At 35.4% G+C, this 20,321-nt stretch overlaps 1 long non-coding RNA gene across 2 annotated transcripts in view; it reads right to left on the reverse strand.

The window, feature by feature from the left end:
* Nucleotides 1-20,321, reverse strand: part of LOC136838874 (uncharacterized) — a 530,691-nt gene that overhangs the window by 368,038 nt on the left and 142,332 nt on the right. For both annotated transcript variants that reach the window (XR_010853148.1, XR_010853149.1), the window contains exon 4: nt 1,248-1,340. This is a non-coding gene — a long non-coding RNA (uncharacterized lncRNA). The remainder of the gene's footprint in view (nt 1-1,247; nt 1,341-20,321) is intronic.

Here is a 20,321-nt window from a genome sequence, read left to right on the forward strand (position 1 = left end):
GGTATACATATGACTTACTATCTGGAAAAGACTACTGTGTGGAACCAAAGGGGTTGTGGTGGGAAGTGGGTGACATGTAAAATTACCCGAAAACGACAGATAGTGTCTAATCCATAGTTTTCGAGGTTGCTGAGATGCTCTTTAAGTCCAAGTTCAGCCCCTATAGGAAGGGGGTGGGTGAGAAGGGGTTAAGTAGAAAATGTCAAAAATGTTGGGCAATGTAATGGAAGCAACTATCGTGACAGGAAAGGAGAGAGAGAGGGAGAGTGAGAGGGAGAGGAAATGACTGAGAGAGTAGAGGGGGTGTTATGGAGAGAGAGAGAGAGAGAGAGAGAGAGAGAGTGTTTATATGTTGTCATTCAGAGTTTTCCCAGGCAGTGCCGGGTTGGTCAGCTAACACACACACACACACACACACACATATATATATATATATATATATATATATATATATATATATATATATATATATATATATATATATATATATATATATACACATATTCAGGATGACACATCCAAAAATTTAGTTATTGTATGGAAGACTCCTAACTCAATAACCCTGAACATCAGTATAATAGAATAATACAACTGCTTGCAGGGCTGAAAAGAACGAAAACTGCGCTTGACTTAAGAGCATGATGGATGACTCGATACAAATTATTCGTGATAAGATCCTAGAAATGTTCTGTGCTTGGCCAGTCCCATAAGCTATTGGCTGTCATTATTATATAAGTACTTATTGCAGGGTGAATGGCTTCACCTAATCTTTACCGTAAAGGTATGAAATGATATTATTTAAATGCACCAAACTTTTACAGTAGCAAGACGGAATTTATTTATTCTGAAGTCTCCATACTGTAATACGGTTTTAAATTTTCTTTCCACAGGTATTACTAAACGAAAACATTATTCTCTCAAGGATCTAATATCCGATGCTGAAAATCCTCGAAAAAAATAATAAAACAGTTCGGTGCTATTCACTCCGGAAAATACTGGAAAGATGAACGATCTTCGAAAAAAATTCCTAATTGTAAATAAGTGGACCACAATTCAGATTCTAAAAGTATTTTTACGTTTTTTAGTGTAATAACCGTTGCAGCATCCAGACATGCATCAATGGTGCACGCCAAGTATCCAACAGAACACACGCGTCTTCATACCATATCACAATTATGATGATCACCAAGTAATACTTGAAAAGAGAGTAAAAGATTTTGAAGAAAACCAGTGGGTACGGTACTCACCACTTCCTAGTGCACAGCAAACTGCTGGCCGAATTTCAACGTCCGGTGCTGTTCATTTAGGATGCAGATGACGCCCGGTAACTTGCGGTCACGCTGTAAGGAATAAACATTGTTGATTTACTCAGGAATAAACACTGTTGATTTACTCATTAGTTTATTCACAAGGTAAAGCAGCGCTGTTTGCCAGTAATAACCTGAGTTCTTAGACAAACGCACTAACAACACTAACTGAATAACAAAGATTACCAAGTGTAAAATTCAATGGTTAGGTACAAGGTGACACTGGGATTTAATGGACGTGCTACCCATTCTAGCACATTCAGGATTCGAACCTGGCATCCCATATTGGTAGGGTGGATGTCCTGAAAATTAGTGGACCACAAGCAACCTCCCCCACACACATTATAACTTTCAAATATATATATATATATATATATATATATATATATATATATATATATATATATATATATATATATATATATATATATATTTGAATGTATCATTTAACAAGTAGCATGACACAACGTGCATCCAACAGTATGTGACGTCAACATTTAATTAAAGCCAAAAGGGAGTCTGTACACGGAAACTCTTACAATCAGGGAGCGTGACTTATCTTTGTGATGAAAACGCCAGGCACACGGAGCTTAGTCACTAATTTCATCTTGAAAAAGAAACCTTTGTTCCAAGATTACCCATCCATATCTATTTAAAGGTCTTATTAATTTCAAGGTTATTTATCGTTAGATATGGCTTATTACTCTTTTAATTTCATAATTACCGTTCATTATAGGGTGGTCTCTCGTTGAATGTATTTCATTATATTCCCCTGGGAAGGATATTATAGCGTCTGATATTTTAGCCGCAGTGTATTGGAGCTGCCTTGTACATCAGACCTCAGGATATAACACGAAGTAGTCATCCTAGAAGCATTTCCCGTTTACCGAATGGAATACATCTGATAACTTCTTATGCAAGAATACAAGAAATTAAAGCAGCTATGAAGAAAGACATCAGCATTCTCCGTTTTCTGGCTCACACTCCACTAACCTAACTAATTATTAGTTAAATCTTTTAGGCGAGTTAACAGCCGAGATGCCTCAAGTATCGGCCAGCCTCGGGGTATACATAGTGTGGCGTATCTCAAGGTCGAACGTTTCAACCATAGCTAATGTTTCTCTCTCCTCTCTTTTTTCCAACTCCTCCTAAAGCAGAAAAACTTCCTGCATTCCTTCTTCAAGGATGTGAGACCTTAGCGACAGGGATCATCCCTACAAAGGGGTAAGATGCGCTGAGCAAAAAAAGAAAATTGCCCAGGTGAGGAAAATTACATTTATACACTGCATTGCTCTGTAAGGTTTATCATCTAATATTGAAAGAAAAACTGAATTTTGCTTAAACCCGATGCAATCATGGAGCAAAATAGAAAAATAAAGCCCCATGAAAATCCAGAAAAACTGATGATTAAGAGAAAAGCAAAGGAATAAATGATAATTGCTTATGTTAAGGTGATGCAAAACGATATAACAATATTTTCTTTTCAACTCAGCCTGTCGGGAATTGTTTAGAACTTTCTTCAGACCTGATCTGGATTAGCTAGTGATTTCACGTCCATTAAAAAGGATCAGAAATGGCATTCATCAGACTCCCTCAGAATGATGTTTTAGTTCGCTGTGATTAGGCAACGAACATCACGGATGAATACTAAACTGTGAACCTGCATCCAGCAGACGGTTCATCACATACCAGCGAATTGAGGCTCTACATTTTATCTTCCAGAAAAAAATATTGGCCAATGCAAGTTTAACCTCGAACGAACATGGAAGGTTAACTCTGAAGAGTACAAAAGGGACAGAATTAAAATCAAGGAAACGAACCTTCAAACAAAACTTTAAGTACGTAGTCGTGATTTTCATTGCAGAACAAATACTGAAGTTGGTAAACGAGTTTTACCACTAATATCGGCTACCTGGAGCAAAGCCTGGCAGGCGAATTCCAGAAAACGTGCATGCGTGGTACCGCCCTCCAAAATGATTAGGGCCATGTATAACTCAAGTCATGGGTATCAACACGGAACACTAGGCTAACCCGTTTGACTTTCTTCCCCCTCTCCCTCTCTCTCTCTCTCTCTCTCTCTCTCTCTCTCTCTCTCTCTCTCTCTTTTGCGCCTCTTCTCTCCCCAGGCTGACTCGATGCTACCTCTGGGGGAGTTTTCTAATTTCCTCGCTTTATTACGGGTTTCTTTATCGAAATAGCTTTCATCCTGAGGAAAGTGAAACTTTCACAAATTTGTAAACTCAAGTGACAAATGGTTTGATTCATCCTTTCTAATATCAACTACTCAACCTGTGTCGTTTCAAGAAGCAGGTTTGTTTTTTCTTCCACTGACCAAGTTTGATTTGGACACCCATGCTCATCTCGGTCTCACCCCTTCAGGAAAATCGGAGAGAGAGAGAGAGAGAGAGAGAGAGAGAGAGAGAGAGAGAGAGAGAGAGAGAGAGAGAGAGATGTAGTTAAATGCCATTCGCTGTAAAGTGAGTTGTTTGCATCCTGAAAGTGACATATATTTAGTTTTGTGTAAATTCTATAACAACAGCCTTTAAAACGCGAGCCTATCATGTTCTGGCTGCATGTTCCAAACCGAAACACCTGAACTGATAAGAAATCCATCTCCAACTGTCAATGACGTTCTCTAACTATAAGAAGAAGTAAGAAAAGCTTGACTGTAAATTTATATGTTAACAATTCACGAGTCATAGATAACCATTTAATTAATTATCAGCAAGAATATCTCCGTAAATTGTATGTCAAACAAATTCCGGGATCAGTTACAGATGGTCACCAATTCCTAAGGAAAATTAGTTCATAAATTCCAAATACTGAAGCACATTGTGCGGAAAACGACAGAAACCACAACTCCAGCTCCTGGGCACAAGATAATTATAGGAAAATTCTCGGCCAGAATGAAACCATGCTAGCCGTGTCTAGTTTAATGCAAAAGGCTTTCATATTCACAGTTAAAGCAAGCACAATTAGGCAAAATACTGTTCATACATTACGCAAGAATGCATAGTTTGAAGTTGGTTAATCAGCTGTGAAATCAGTACGCTACTGGAAAATTAATTTAATTATGATAAATTGTTTTAGGTATCGCTCAAAGTGGAGGGAACATCGCACATGATAACATGACAATATCACCTCTTTTTACCACGACATAAAAAATAATAGGAAACGATATTTCAATCTTGGCTACAGATCTTTTGAGAAACATGCTCAACTCAGTGACATGGAAAGAAGGTAGGAAAAACAAGGGTTAGTAAAACAAGGTATAAACTATGATTATATCAATAATTGTTGCTATCAGTTATGGCCAGACAGGCCCGTACCCAGAGTTTTTTACGGGGGTCGTTTTCCCTAAAACTGGACCTTTTCTTCTATAAATGTCATTGCTTATACTGGTTTATGCAAGATGAAATACTTGAAAATTCCACATTTCGGCAACCCTGCTGCAGTGTCGTCAAATTTCTCCGACCAGATTATCGTACCACAGCTTTAAAATTATCGTTTCTCTACTAAAATCTACAAATATGGTGGCCTATATCATATTCCTATTATCACTCTTATATTGCCTACTATTAAAGAATGATGTTAATGTTTAATAACAAAATTTATAAGAGAAAACTTGCCAAAAAAACAAAAGATTGTTATTTATTACTTGATAAGCACAGTTCAATGAAAAGGATAATCACAGAAAATATGGCCTTCCAGAAATTCGACCCCCGACCACCCCCCTCGGAACAGGCCTGCCAGACCTATCAAGTAAAAGTGCTGGTACACCGTTTGGCTACAAAGCTTCGGTGTGACCTTGATAAGGCAAACGGCACGACGTTGTGGCTGCTAAGCAGTAAGTAGCCTAACCCGCCAACAAGGATACCACTTCTGGGCGTCTGGCACTGGGTGTGGTTCCGAGGACTTAAAGTCTTCTTTCCTGGTGCGGTAGGACTGATGGTCATCACCCAAGCTCTCTCATTCATTAGTAGAAAGTCTCCTTGTCCTTCGTCATGAACATAGCCCGAGAAACTTATCAAACCGACACTTTCACTTATACAGGAACAGCAGTAAAACTGTGTCACTTCATGAAAGTATTGTTCTTTTAAAAAGCATTTTTAAAAATAATGCATATCTTTTCGTTTCCTCATTTAACATGAAAAAAATCGTAGTAACCTTTCAACAAGTATGAATTAATAATGACTGTTACATCATGTATAAGTACATACAGAGAGAACAGTTCATAATTATAACTCTTTTATACAAGTTTCAATTGACAATAATTAAACATTATTTACTACACCCAAAGTACTACACCTGATGAAAATACAAAAGTAAACAGATCTCTCTCTCTCTCATTATTTTATGTGTTCTTTATCTTAAAACTGAAAGGAATGAAAGGATCGGTACTAAAAACGGAGGACGTACTTAATTGTTATTTATTTGTGCGTGCCGTAGCTCAGTAGAGCAATGGGTTCATGTTAGCAAGGTCCTTGGTTTGATACCGGCTGGCCCCCACAAATCAACTCGGCTTTGAATGGGTACAGGCGTCAGCTGGGGTCATGACAAAGGGATCTGCCGAGAATTGAAAGATTGCCAGTCTGACGATATGCCCATCAAAAAGGCAAAAGTAGTACAATATACATATATATACGGATATATATATATATATATATATATATATATATATATATATATATATATATATATATATATATATAAAACTATATCCTAGGCCTTACCTGACGAGGGGAGCCTTCAAATCCCTGGACCTTCCCTTCAACCTTCCTCAAAAAAAAGAACGTCCTGACCTTACCTTCCCTAATCTAACCTAACCTAACCAAGAGCGTAGCATAATGCACATTCCAATATAATAATAAACGTGAGTACCCACTGTAAGTATAATAATAATACAGTTTAGACTCTGGAAACGGCCAAAGTAATGCGCAGTCACTCGCTTTTACCAGTATGTCACTGTCTTTGACCTTTTACGACCTTCTTTCGTTATTTCTGGCAGATTATTAACACCTGACCTTTCAAGAGCACCTGCTTCTCGTCAAGTCGCAATGTTTTGAAGGGGAACTTTCCAAGCATGAAAGTTTCCTAGTTTTGCGATCTGCTTTGATGGGAACTGATTGGTTTTTTGGCCTGTGTCATCATTGGTCGTTGGCATCAGGAAATTAATAGAAAACCGGTCGAGTAGTAATGTTGAAATGGTTTGCTCTTCTAAACGTTCTGTTGACGGACACCATACATCTATAGCTCTCTGTCCATAAGGGGTCATAATAGTTGGATGTTAGATCACAGAATGGAAATGAAAGATATATATATATATATATATATATATATATATATATATATATATATATATATATATATATATATATATATATATATATAAAAGTTTGGGTTTGGTATATAATAAAGAAAGAAAGTTGCACGAACTAAAAAAGACCTTGGAATTATAAAAATATCTCTCATTCCTAATTATTTAGGCAGGTAAAGGTCACTCTTCTGTAATATTTTCATCATCAGCAAAATATTTTATTTACTGGAGTGATCAACCTGACGTAATTAGATTTTCCAATACTGTCCAAGGTGAAACATGTAATACCAGGTGCCGTTTCACCAAATATACACACATCTCTACATACAGATATCTACTGATATATATATATATATATATATATATATATATATATATATATATATATATATATATATATATATATGCTTAAAAACACAGTAGATGCACGAGACTTCAGTGTATAAGTCGTTAATTAGCCAAAGGTCGCCAGTTAAGGGAATCCCACAGGAAAATGACAGGCAAGAAGTTCAGTACGAGACTTAAAAGCGCTTTCACGTTTATTCACGCATCGTCTGGGCACAAATGAGGCACAGATGAAAAGGTTACAAAGTAAACAAAAAGAACATGAATAACAGATGGTCAATTGTCAAAGGGTAATAAACAGAAAGATAATCCAGGATAATCCGGGATCAAGTAGTCACAAACTAAAACAAGACCTAACTACAAGAGATACGAAAGTTTGGCCATGCAAAATCCAAAAACATGAATAAAATTGAATACCAGATGGTTAATTGCCAAGGGGTAATAAACAAAAGGGTAATCCAGGAAAATCCGGGATCACGCGGTCACAAACTAGTACCTAATACTTAACCATAAGAGATACGGAATCTTACCCAAGCAAATTGCAAAAACATGTATAAAACTGAATACTGATTTTGCTTATATTTATCAACAACTTTTTTAAATTACGAAGGCATCAAGTTTAAACAAACCAAGACTTAAATTTAGAACACTTTCATTACTTGACTTGATAAAACAAGATTCAATGACATTCCTTTAAACTGTGTCGTTGCACGGGACTATATACATGAATTTAGGTCACTTCCACCATGACCTTTTTATATTCACAAACGTTAAGCTACAAATGTCGTTTAATATCAAATTCACTCAACCTCGGAATAACATAACCGGAAGTGTAATTTATAGGTGATAAGCGATGGTTACCTCCACTGTAAAGCCGTCGTTTTCCAACTATTCGGGGATTCAAGCCACTCTGGTGACAAATCGCTTATCACTTATACACTCCCCTTCGGATTTACGTTATTCCGAAGTTGACGGAATTTGATATCAGACGACATTTGTTGTTAGCAATATATATATATAATATATTTATATATATATATATATATATATATATATGTATATGTATGTATGTATGTATGTACGCCCTTTGTTTATGTGGAATAAAATTAAAGTGAATGTATTGTTAATGATTAATATAATATATTAACAAAATTAATATAATGTATGTTTATATATATACGCCCTTTTTAATTTTATATATATATATATTTTCTTTATAATATATATTTATATACATATACATATAATATATCAAAACATATATTATTTTATAACATCTCACACTTACATATATATAAGCATTATATATTTTGTTATATATTATATTAATCTATTATACATATTCATGTTCGAAAAAATAAAGGATTATATTTTGTTCCACTTAAAACAATTACACACACATATATATATATATATATAAATATATCATATATATACAGATATGTTATACACACTTATATATATATATATACTATATATATATATATATATATATATATATATATATATATATATATATATATATATATATATATATATATATATATATATATATGCAACTGAAATATTTTCTGTTAAAACAGAATTCCATCAAATATAAAAGCCCATAAAAATGCCAAAATGTCAGAGAAAGTAAATGCTATATTTCAGAGACCAACTGTGTGTGTGTATATATATACTGTATATATATACATATATATAATGTATATATATATGTATATAACATATAAAATACGAGTGTGTGTGTGCGCTCGCGCGCGATTCATGCTCGTTTGTGTATGAGCTCCATTACACACTTGAATAATTCTCCTAGTTGACTATGTTGAAGAGTTTACGGACAAATTAGGATTCTACGCATAGGAATTTCATTCAGACTTACAACCCGTTGCATGAGATGACCACATGTCACAAAAATGTATGAGAGAAAGTATGAAAAAACTGAAACAAAGGCAACGATATCTGCCCTCTACTTCTCCTGTGAATGGCTACTATTGTTGCGATGAAGGAAAACTAAGATTCTAAGTCGCTAAAGACCCCCGATTAAGTCCTTTGCGAAAACAGAGCTATAAGGGAACGTTACTTTAAAACTCAATCTTGAGATAAGCAACGAATTAGCTACCTGGGAGCAGCAGAGAGAGCCAAGGGATGGGGGTAGCAACGCCATCCCACAATATCAGCCGAAAACTGAAACGTTGACATCCTTGAAGGAAGAAGACAAATAGGTGAAACAGCATATCTGAGAATATCCATTACCTAAAATAAAAATATTTATATATCTGCATTGTAAGTAGGCTACTGACGGACTAAAGAGTCAGCATGTATTTTTTGCCCTTCATCAATATTTACATTCGTGCACCATAAACGCTGACTACCCAGCGTAAACATCCGTTATGCCGAAATCATTTCAAAAGGATGCCTCGGATTGCCTTACATGCCAGTTTTCATCCCACGTCCGCATTCTCCCAATAATGAAATCGCGATATTATTATTTTGGAGAAATCTCTTTCAAGTTTCCGATTAAAGGCGATGCAAACATTGAAATCTGAACGATGTTTGTATCTTTTGAGCCGTTACCAGGAAACAAATCGATGGTACAAGTAGCTCTAATAAGTGCAAATTTACATAATTTCATGATCAGTGATGATTATGTTAATCATACTCATACGTTACTGTTAGTGACTCTAAGTCTGGAGTCTGCATGAATTACATCACTGTGCACATACATACAAACAACACACACACACACACAGACATACATATATATATATATATATATATATATATATATATATATATATATATATATATATATATATATATATATATATATATATATATAACAAACATGATATATATGTAAATATATATGTATATATAATACCTAAACATAATGTATATATACATATAATATGCAAACATGATTATATGTATATATATATATATATATATATATATATATATATATATATATATATATATATATATCCATGTATCAATTACTTCTCTCATAACAGCCTTTATAGAAAAGAATATAATGGAGTCTTAAACTGCGTACAGGGCGTTTACATTCTCATTATGTCTTAAACTTTGGAAATTACCAACAAAGCTCCATTTATTTCCGCGAGATTGCAAATGAAAGTGGGGTTACTGAGTTGTGGAGTACTGCAGTTTCTGAGATGTCACGGGCCTTGATCTGCCGAACGGAAGTTCCTGAAAAGTAACCCTGAGGTCGCAATTACGAGACTATTCCGTTTGATGACATAAATGCATTTAACTCAGACTTTTGGATGATAACAACCCTTCCGCGTTATAGAGAGAGAGAGAGAGAGAGAGAGAGAGAGAGAGAGAGAGAGAGAGAGAGAGAGAGAGAGAGAGACTGTACTTAACATCCAAGACTCGTTCCAGCTAAGGAATGGTCATATCATCATTGCCAGAAACGCCTTGCCAAACATTTACAATTCCTCTACAAAAGTATTTTCTTTTCATGAATATCGTAGTGGTACTACGAGATATATCTCATAAATTCTTCAAGAGCTACATTTGACGGGCTGTCTGCAGCGCAAACAATTTTAATATATCGTCTTTAAAATCGCACTTGTTTACAACTACGCAGCTTGCTTTCAAAGCAATTGAAAGTCGTCCAATCAGTAGGCAGCACTGATTGGCCTTTCTATTTCTTTGCAAACAATAGTGTTGACAACATTTTTCTTTGGACATAAATACAGTTTCATTCGAAAAAAAAAATATTTGACATATATCGTATTCATATTGATAACAGTGTTGAACCTCGTTCTGGAGACAACTACCCACTTACAGTCAACCAATGAGGCTGCGGTGAAACTCTAGGGCTGAAGAGGGGACAAGTCTCTAGACCTCGGCACAGCCAGTGTTGCCGAAACGTTGAAATGTGTCCTCCGGTGTGGAAGTTTTCATGCACAATATCATCGGGTGCAGAAGTGGCATCTTCATTTTACGGTCTGCCAGACCAAGTGTGGAAAACATTTCCACATTCTTTTTAGGGTTTATTGTGGTCAGATATATTATTTTCTTATATTACATGATCCACTGACCTATATTCTCGGTCACTTGCATATCTATATATATGTTTTTATAATAATGCCTGAATAAAGAGCCATCAAAGAATTGGTTGTTTGCGCCTAATCATGAAGCATCAGAAGTCGATTGAGCAATGCCTTGATTGACACGTCGAATGCAGACAACAACAGAGTGACAACCGCTTTAGGTTTCCATCTAATTAATGTAACTCAAATCTATTTAAAATTGGCTTAGTAAATGTAAAAAAGTGATTGGATTAACTTAGGGGGAGTTTGTGGGAAATGATCTTTAGACTGTGATGGAAAGCATATATCGTTTTATATACGTTAGATTTTACCGATACTTGAATGACTTTAAAATGCAGGCGAGTGTGGAAGTCAGTGGTGTGGAAATGTGCCAACACCGGCCACAGCCTAAGTTCCATAAGGCTACAGTGAAGACCTGAAAGAGGGCGCCAGTCCCAGCTAATCATGAAGGAAATTTCCCGTCCCTTAGGTAAGCAGCAAGGAAATGCTTTTATCAAATATACATCAAATAAAGGGTTAGTCATACCATAATACCTACTCGTCAATAAATTTCCAAACAAATTCCATGAAGAATACACCTGTGGGAGCCTCGGATTCTACGTGAATGAGTAAGTCAGCATGCGATAAACTTGTCGAAAGCTTACTTCAACTCTGACGACATTCCAGTGCCATTCGGTTATCAAGCCATGTGTCAGCTTGGTTGTTTGAAGGCAAAAGCAGTTTATTTACTTAATGATAATTTCATTTGTTTATCGATATATTTAATGGCTCACTTTTCAAGTAAGCCTGAAGTACATTTTTCTCTAAGTCTTGTATTCTGGACCACCAGTACAGCTTCCATAATGCAGGAACTACTGGAGACCTTTCCTATCTCACTAACGTTGGGTTCAATTTCTGACGTCACCAAGGAATCTGACACAACCTGGAAGGCTCTGTTAATGAAGCGTCTGTTAGTGCTTCACTCGTTCCTATAAAATCTTATTCCTACTTTTAAACCCAATCGCCTTACATCTGTTGTTGACAGAGCATGCGCTCTTTCTCATCTCGAGTATTAATGTTCACGGTTCTGTCTTTCGTCTGTTAGTTTCTCCTTGTTTATTAATGACTCTCTTCAGTCTACCTCCTCTACTAGCCATGCTTTTAATGATGTAACCCTCCAGAGGGATAGGCTTCATTCTCTTCTCTTGATGTCTGGGCTACAAAGGGCGTTGCGTTGCCTGTCTACCTAGAATTCACTCTTAAAAAGAATCTATCTATAAGCATATTCTCTTTGCATATTCATTTACTTTTATAGAGGTAACATGATCAGACACAATATGTGCATTGATTTTATCGTTATATAATAATAATAATAATAATAATAATAATAATAATAATAATAATAATATCATTACCAAATATATCTAAAAAGAAAAAAAAGTCGATTTTACCGTACTCAAGATGCCAAACGGATATGCATATAATACCAAATACTACGTCTTCCTCTTCCTCTTTGAATGATGGCAACGATTGAGATCTTTCTTTCAAAACTGAATCAACTTTGCTTTTGTATATGAGTGTTTATGTTTCCATTCTTTCTGTACCAATAAAAGATAAGTCTCTTGTTCATGTCACACCAGATTCTTTTCTTGATTATGGGTTTCTGGAGCAACAGAGGCACCTTCTTTTGATACATTAATTCGCAACGTGTTGTGGTGTGACTAAATCCTTCCTAACAGCTTTAAACTTTAATTTGTTAGCACGGTACAGAGCTTGGTTTTTCGGATTATCTTAAGGTACTTTGTATCCCTCCTCCACCACCTCTCTCTCTCTCTCCAAAAGGACGGAAGAATTCTGGGAATTAGTAAGGAAAAGTATTAAAATTAGTTGATGGTTTCTTAGGTTCTTAAGTTAACGAGCTGAAATTTTGAAATTCAAAGGCTACTTGCAGACGCAGTAACAGTTATTTCGGGAAGCCTATTTTACGTCAGCTCTTTCATTTAAAGGCTTAGACAAGAAATGAGTTCTTTCCAGTCTTCTATTGTTTCCATCCTTTTCTCTTTCTGCATGCATTCCCATCATGCATGGGTCTTCGTCTATTCCCCTTTTCAATGATTTTCTGAGCCGTCCTACAGGTCCTGGTTCTGGTCCTTCCGTATTCACCGCACTTCAGACAAGAGGAATCATACGAAAATTGTTCAGGGTACATGCATTTGGGACGACAGGTCTTCCAAGAAAATATAGAAGTTAAGGGGTTCTGAACCCCCATGTTATTTCATACTGCAATAATACTCTGCGCATTTCGTAGATGTGAGTCCGAACTTGCTCGAGAACTGAAGTCTGTGTCTCATTTGACTGCTCTGTACACCAACATGATGTCTATGTGACTGGTGGTGTGCACGTGAACATTAACTGGAATGTTGTGGATATATTTTTCAGTTTCGTGATATTCATCAGGAAATGACAGTTCCACAGTAAATCGAAGAGTCAGTTAATATTTTGCTATCTCACTTGCCCCTATTTTTATTTTTTGTTATGAAATCCTATGTTCCTTTGCCACTAAAAGTATTTGTTGATAATCCTACAAAATTAAATTTAGGTGACGCGTTCCGGGCAAGTATGTGGTGGCTCAGATATTTGCTTGAAACTTTGCCTTTTGCCGCAGCAGCCACGAAAAGGGAGAAAAAGCAAGAAAGAAAGAAAGAGATATTTTATATATATATATATATATATATATATATATATATATATATATATATATATATATATATATATATATATATATATATATATATATATATATATATATATATATATATATATATATATATATATATATATATATATATATATATATATATATATATATATATATATATATATATATATAAATATATATTATAATATATATAAATGCAGTTATAATAGCCCTACCCTTTCAAGTTCTCGAATTTTTCCCATTTTCTGGATACGCCTTGGATCCAAGTGCAAGATATATGAAGCAATTATGATCTCCGGTAGCGAGAAACGAACCCGCATCCCATAATCACAACGAGGTCACGTTGCCCACCTGACCACGAGAGGAATTAAAAGTCTACTGTCGCTCGTACATACATACACCTGTCGAATTCAGATATATTTATTAGAGCTGGAATAAACCCATCCCTACTATGTAGCCAAGTGGGCAATCATTTATATTACTTTTTGGTCTGCGCCCCCATTTCAACGATCACCCTTTCATATCAGAAAAAACTTCCGTCAGTTGTCCCGAGTTCAGGATTCAGTTAACATTCTTTTTTATTCGCGTTGTTTATGCAGCTTTTTTTTTTCCCAGTTCTACCTGTATAAAGGTGTGATTGTAGCGTTCGTTCTCTTTTTCTATGGAACGTCTATCATAAAAGAGGCTCATCAAAGCGAAACGTTTCCCCTAAACGTTTCAAATTACAGAAAGTTTTCTTCCAAAACACTTCGTCTTTGTAGACCATTTCCCCTTAAACGTTTGAATGAATCATGCATCGCATAATAATCCCATTTGAATGGTTCAACGTTTCATCTTTGCAGGACATAATTTTCCCTTTAATGTTTCGTGTTTTCTTCACTGCAAAACGTTTCCTCTTAAAACATTTCAACTTTGCGGTGCTTTTTCCGCAACCATTTTATCTACAAGAAATGTTTCCTCAAAAAAGGCTCCCCGCAAACATTTCATCATTGTAAAACGCGCCCATCAAAGCTTTTCTCACGTGCGGAAAGTTTCCTCCTGATGTTTAAACGATTCTCTTTATGGTCCTTCACAATGATTGTGTGTTATTAACCAAACTTTTTTTTTTTTTTTGCTGAGTGCGATTTTATTACGCTTGCTGTCTGATGTGCACGAAGTTTCCCTTTACATCAAGCATAATTGAAAATATATTATTTCAAATTGTTTAGATATTAATTTGTGAAATCATTAAACTTTGTAAATTGAAAGATAGGCCGACAGAGAGGCAATTGTTGCACAATTTTGTTACACAATTATAAAACCGAAACTAACTGCTCCGAAACTAAAGTTCCGACATCGAAAGAGAGAGCTCTAAGGATTAAAACAAATCCTTTATGATACGGGATAGCTTAGACTACTTCAGTGACAACTGATCTAGAAACAGAAATAAGAGCGAGTCATATTAGGTTCCACGAGAAAAAGGTTCTATACAGTACACAAGCTATGACTTCGCCCACGAAGAAGTATTAAGATTTCATGTATATATCAGGAATAAAACTATTGTCGACAGCTGTAACAGTATTAAATTCTCAACTGGCATTCAAAGGAAGATACCTCAGATTTAGTCGTCTTTATATGTATACTTTTTTATCTGAAGTCTGTCTGGTGCACCTAACACAGGTTCCTTGATGCACTTCCTTAAACTGACCTAAACACCAACGATGACTAGTTTTAGATCTCAATAAATAGTAACTCATAATATACAAGCTAATAAATTGTAGGCGACTGTTTACATACTCAAATAAGCTACGTGATGCATCTATCTAAAAGCATACCAGAAATTAAGATGTTTTCAAGAGACGAGCCTGAGATACCGAACTCTTCTCAAGCTGAGAAATCCCAAGCAGGTCAGTCGGAGAAGAGATTATCGGTGACTCACCTTCCAGAGTGGGCCACAATTCACCCCCACGCCGACACAAAACACCCTTTTAGTGACCCGTGGCCGACAACCACAATAATGAAAAAGGGTCTTTCTGGAGATGTGGCCCACGAAAATGACCTGTACTGTTTCTTGAGAAATTAAAACATATGGCGTGAGTGGTTGATAAAATGGGTTAAGTAGTCAGTTAAGGACCAAATACGCGCATGTCTGTCATCTCCTTTTTCATTCATCGTACTTTCTACTCTCGCTCTTCGCCCTAACTTCTTGACGATTCCCCCAAAACATTTTCAACTTCGTAACATTGTCTGTCATCATATCTCGACGGCAGCAGCTGTATTCACTCCCCCAGATAATAACGGTTAAGCATAAGGTACCGTTTTTTACTTCTAGTATACCATACAAAACAAATTAGGACGATATAATCAGAGAACATAAAAGTATTTGGTAAAAGATTATCAGGAGTACTCAGGAACTGACTCAAAAGTTAGTTACCAGAATATCACCTAAACGAGAGGCACTTTAACCAAATCCAAGATCTATATACACCGCTAACCTGAACTATTCTTACAGTCTCTAAGAACTGCAGTGCATACAAACTGTAATCAGCGTCATTTTGACACACCATTTATCAAACACAGGAATCCACATACGAATTCTTCCTGCAGCAAAATCCTTGAAAGTTGCTCTGAATCATGACTTGATTTGAAGAATTAGATTCAGTGGAAAGGAAGCGGAAGAGAAAGAAGACATGGAGACAAAATGCTGAGAACCTGAGGAGAAGGTAGAGGAGGAGGAAGAGAAGGAAGGAAACGGGAGGAGGAAGTGGGACAGCTGGAATGGGGCAAGAAAAGGGTCAATTTGAGAGTCAATCTGAGAGAATTTTGAAGTCATTAGCATGTTCATTCGAACATGAGCTCCCATTAAAATCATTCTCAGTCAGATTTTTTTTTCTTGACTTCTAAATTATTTACTTTCTTAATGAATAATTATCGTAAAGAATGGGAACTTTTCATTGATCTTGTAGTAATTACGTAAGAATCACGAGTTAATCCCATAATGAGAGAAAAGGGAGAAGGATTGCTGATCAACCGACAATATATACTGGCATAAAACCTACAAAAATGCTGAAAAACAATGACTACGGGTGACCTTCTTGTCATACGTGAAACAATGCTGACACACTGCAAGACAGAGAGATTTACTATGCTTTATCATTGGAAATGACTTCAATGGTGTATAAATGGTCTTCGTATTAAGATGTCTTATTAGTAGCCATGCCGTATCCTCACCGAACTGCACTAACTGAGGATAACCAGCACATCTCGCGTTCCAAGGGTCTTGTGTCATTTTCATATTAGGTAAAGAATAGGATCATGTGCCTGTAATGAGGGGACGCTTAATGTGTCACGGCTTCCTCTCTGCCGCGATTTAACGTCATTTCTCTTTAACATGAATGCATTAGCAGATTTGGGTCACGCAAAATAAGCCCTTTTTTGCGACTGGAGATTTATGCTTGAATGTAACGTCGACAGAATTTTTATATTTAATGATCTTCCCTTGAAGACACTTGTAGGATGTTTTGCTATGATTACGACTTCCTTTAGTTGTAATTCTTGTTTTCTTATTTTTGTTTTCACTAAATCTTTAGAAAATATTATGTAACAGAACGGCAGAGTTTTTGTGCTTATTTTTTATTTTTCTAGGCTTTTTTAGTGGCTGTATCCTAATTATTCATATGAACTCGCTTTTATATATAGCCCATAATAAATATAGTGCCTAATTATTCATACATATATATATGAACTTTATATATATATATATATATATATATATATATATATATATATATATATATATATATATATATATATATATATATATATATATATATATATATATATATATATATATATATATTAATTGTACAAGTATCAAGGGTATGTTGCAAAAAATAGGCACTATAAGTTTATTACGGGCTGCTAAAAAAAGCGAGCATATGGTGGATACAGCCACTAAACGTAGAAAAAAATAAGCACAAAAACGCTACCGTTCTGTTAATTAAATATTTTCTACAGATTTAGTGAAAACAAAAATAAGAAAACAAGAATTACAACTGAGGAAGTCGCAATCATAACAAAACATCCCACAGGTGTCTTAAATGGATAATCATTAATTAAATATAAAAATTCTGTCGACGTTACAGTCTAGCATAACTCTCCAGTTGCAAAAAGGGCTTATTTTACGTGACCAAAATCTACTAATGCACTCATGTTGAAGGGAAATGTTATATATATATATATATATATATATATATATATATATATATATATATATATATATATATATATATATATATATATATATATATATATATATATATATATATATATATATATATATATGTGTGTGTGTGTGTATATGCAAAATAAATATCACTGACACACTGACAATTTCACTATCTTAATAGGTAAGTATCAATCAGTCCTTCATCCCACTCAAATGAGGCACTCCTAAAAGTAGACAAAAGAGTGAAAAAATCAAAGAACAAGTTTGGTGATCTTTGCTAAGCAATTACTCGAGGTTAATAGCTTAATTCTGTAACCGTGCGTTGACAATTTGATTGGGTTATGCACGAAAATCAAATATATCAGATAACAATTGCGTAGGCGGAGGCTTTCCTCATTGCCGTGATTTTTCGGACAGTTCTCAAATTCCGTTGATACGCTTACTGAGTGATCTGCCTTTATTGGTTTTTATCAGTATTTGAAAACATGTTTTTGCTATTCACGTTCCTTTTCCAAAATGGGCATTACATTCTATGACGTCTTGTCTAGCAAGTAAATGAACTTTAAGGCATGATCGAAATAAATCTTAGAATAATAATAAATACTGTGATAAGCTTTTGATTCAAAACCGCCCCAGGTAATTCACTGGCATGGCGCCACTTCGAGAAATGGTCAGCCTGACCGCCCACAGGATAAGACAAGAGGCGTGGCCCTAGGAAGAGGAACTTTCGCACAGAGAAGAGGGGGCGAAACAAGATGAGTAAATAATCTGCTAGGAAAGGTGGGGCAGACGCCACGCCACGAAGGAATACCCAAGGTATTCGTGAACGCCATGTCCTTGTACATTATTACGCCTCCCTCGCTATAATTAACGAATCACGCGAAACTGCCCACTGAAATTTGGTAAGTCAGGGCGTATATACTGAAAGGATTATTAACAGGCAGAAGAAGATGAGTAAAATCTTTTACGTAACAGCAATGACGAGCTGAGTTTTTGCTGAAAGGTTTGGGGAACTCCGTGATCATCTCTCGCCTGCAACCCTTGACCTCCACTGCTACGACCTTCCCCGCCCTAAAACTTTTCTTTCTTCCTCCTCTTCGTCTTCTTCTCCTCTCGCTCTTCTTCACGGTCAGTTTTGTCCCACGGCGACGCCTCTTCATTACTCTCGTCAAAGCATTTGGGACAGTTTCTACGATGAGGGCAACACTAAAAGTTTCTCTATTGGTCTGAAAGATGAGAGAACTCATCCACAGTGGGTATTCCAGTGTCATACAGTCATAAAAGACATACAGGGGCGCGGTCACATCTCCATCTCTTCCCCAAGGATTCGATTGACTCGACCTTCCCTCAAACGAAAGAAGATAGTATTCCACCACGCCCTGATGCCTGTGTTCCCTCCTGCTTCTCATTTTCATTATTTCTTCTAATAGCGCCACTGTGACACATACTAGACACCCCCTTGCACACTAGGTGTGGTATATATATATATATATATATATATATATATATATATATATATATATATATATATATATATATATATATTTATATATATATATATATATACATACATACATACATATACATACATATATATATATAGTGTATATATATATTATATATATCATATATATAATTATATATATTTACATATATATATATAGTATATATATAATATTTATATTACATATATTTACATGTATGATATATACATACATTATACATTATACATGTATAATTATACATATTAAATAAATTTACACATATTACATATATATAATATATTGTTTTCCTTTTTTGCTCGTCGTAGGTGATTTACTCATTGAGCTCTTGTGCTTCCCAGAATGCCCGAGAGTGTGTTCCCCACCTGATCACCGCCCATCCATCAACGTACCGACTCGCTAACCTCAGCAGCCAAAATGACAGCTTTCTTTCTTCAAGAAAACACGCTCAGTTGGTAATAATAGAGATGATCATCAGGAAACTTTCTTGGCAAAACGATAGGCAAGTCACTCTGGCTTGTAATGTCCTTAGAATTCAAAACATGACTAAAAAATACATAATACATTGACGACAGGATTAAAAGTAGCTGAAAAATTTAAGAAAATTATAAAAGACGTTACTTATTTACGATTTTTCTTGATAACTATTAGCAGTTTATGGATATATTATATATATATATATATTTGATATATATATATATGAATATATATATAGGTCATATCACCGTAGGCTTCATAATGACTATTCCGGGAAAATTAGGACGAGGGATCAGTACATCTAATTACAGTTTATAGAGGCCGACGGCGTTTCGCAATGTCACACTGCATTATCAAAGGATGAACTTGACAATAAAAACTTAAAT

Source organism: Macrobrachium rosenbergii, chromosome 5, assembly GCF_040412425.1.
Source record: "Macrobrachium rosenbergii isolate ZJJX-2024 chromosome 5, ASM4041242v1, whole genome shotgun sequence".
In the NCBI taxonomy this organism is placed as follows: domain Eukaryota; kingdom Metazoa; phylum Arthropoda; class Malacostraca; order Decapoda; family Palaemonidae; genus Macrobrachium; species Macrobrachium rosenbergii.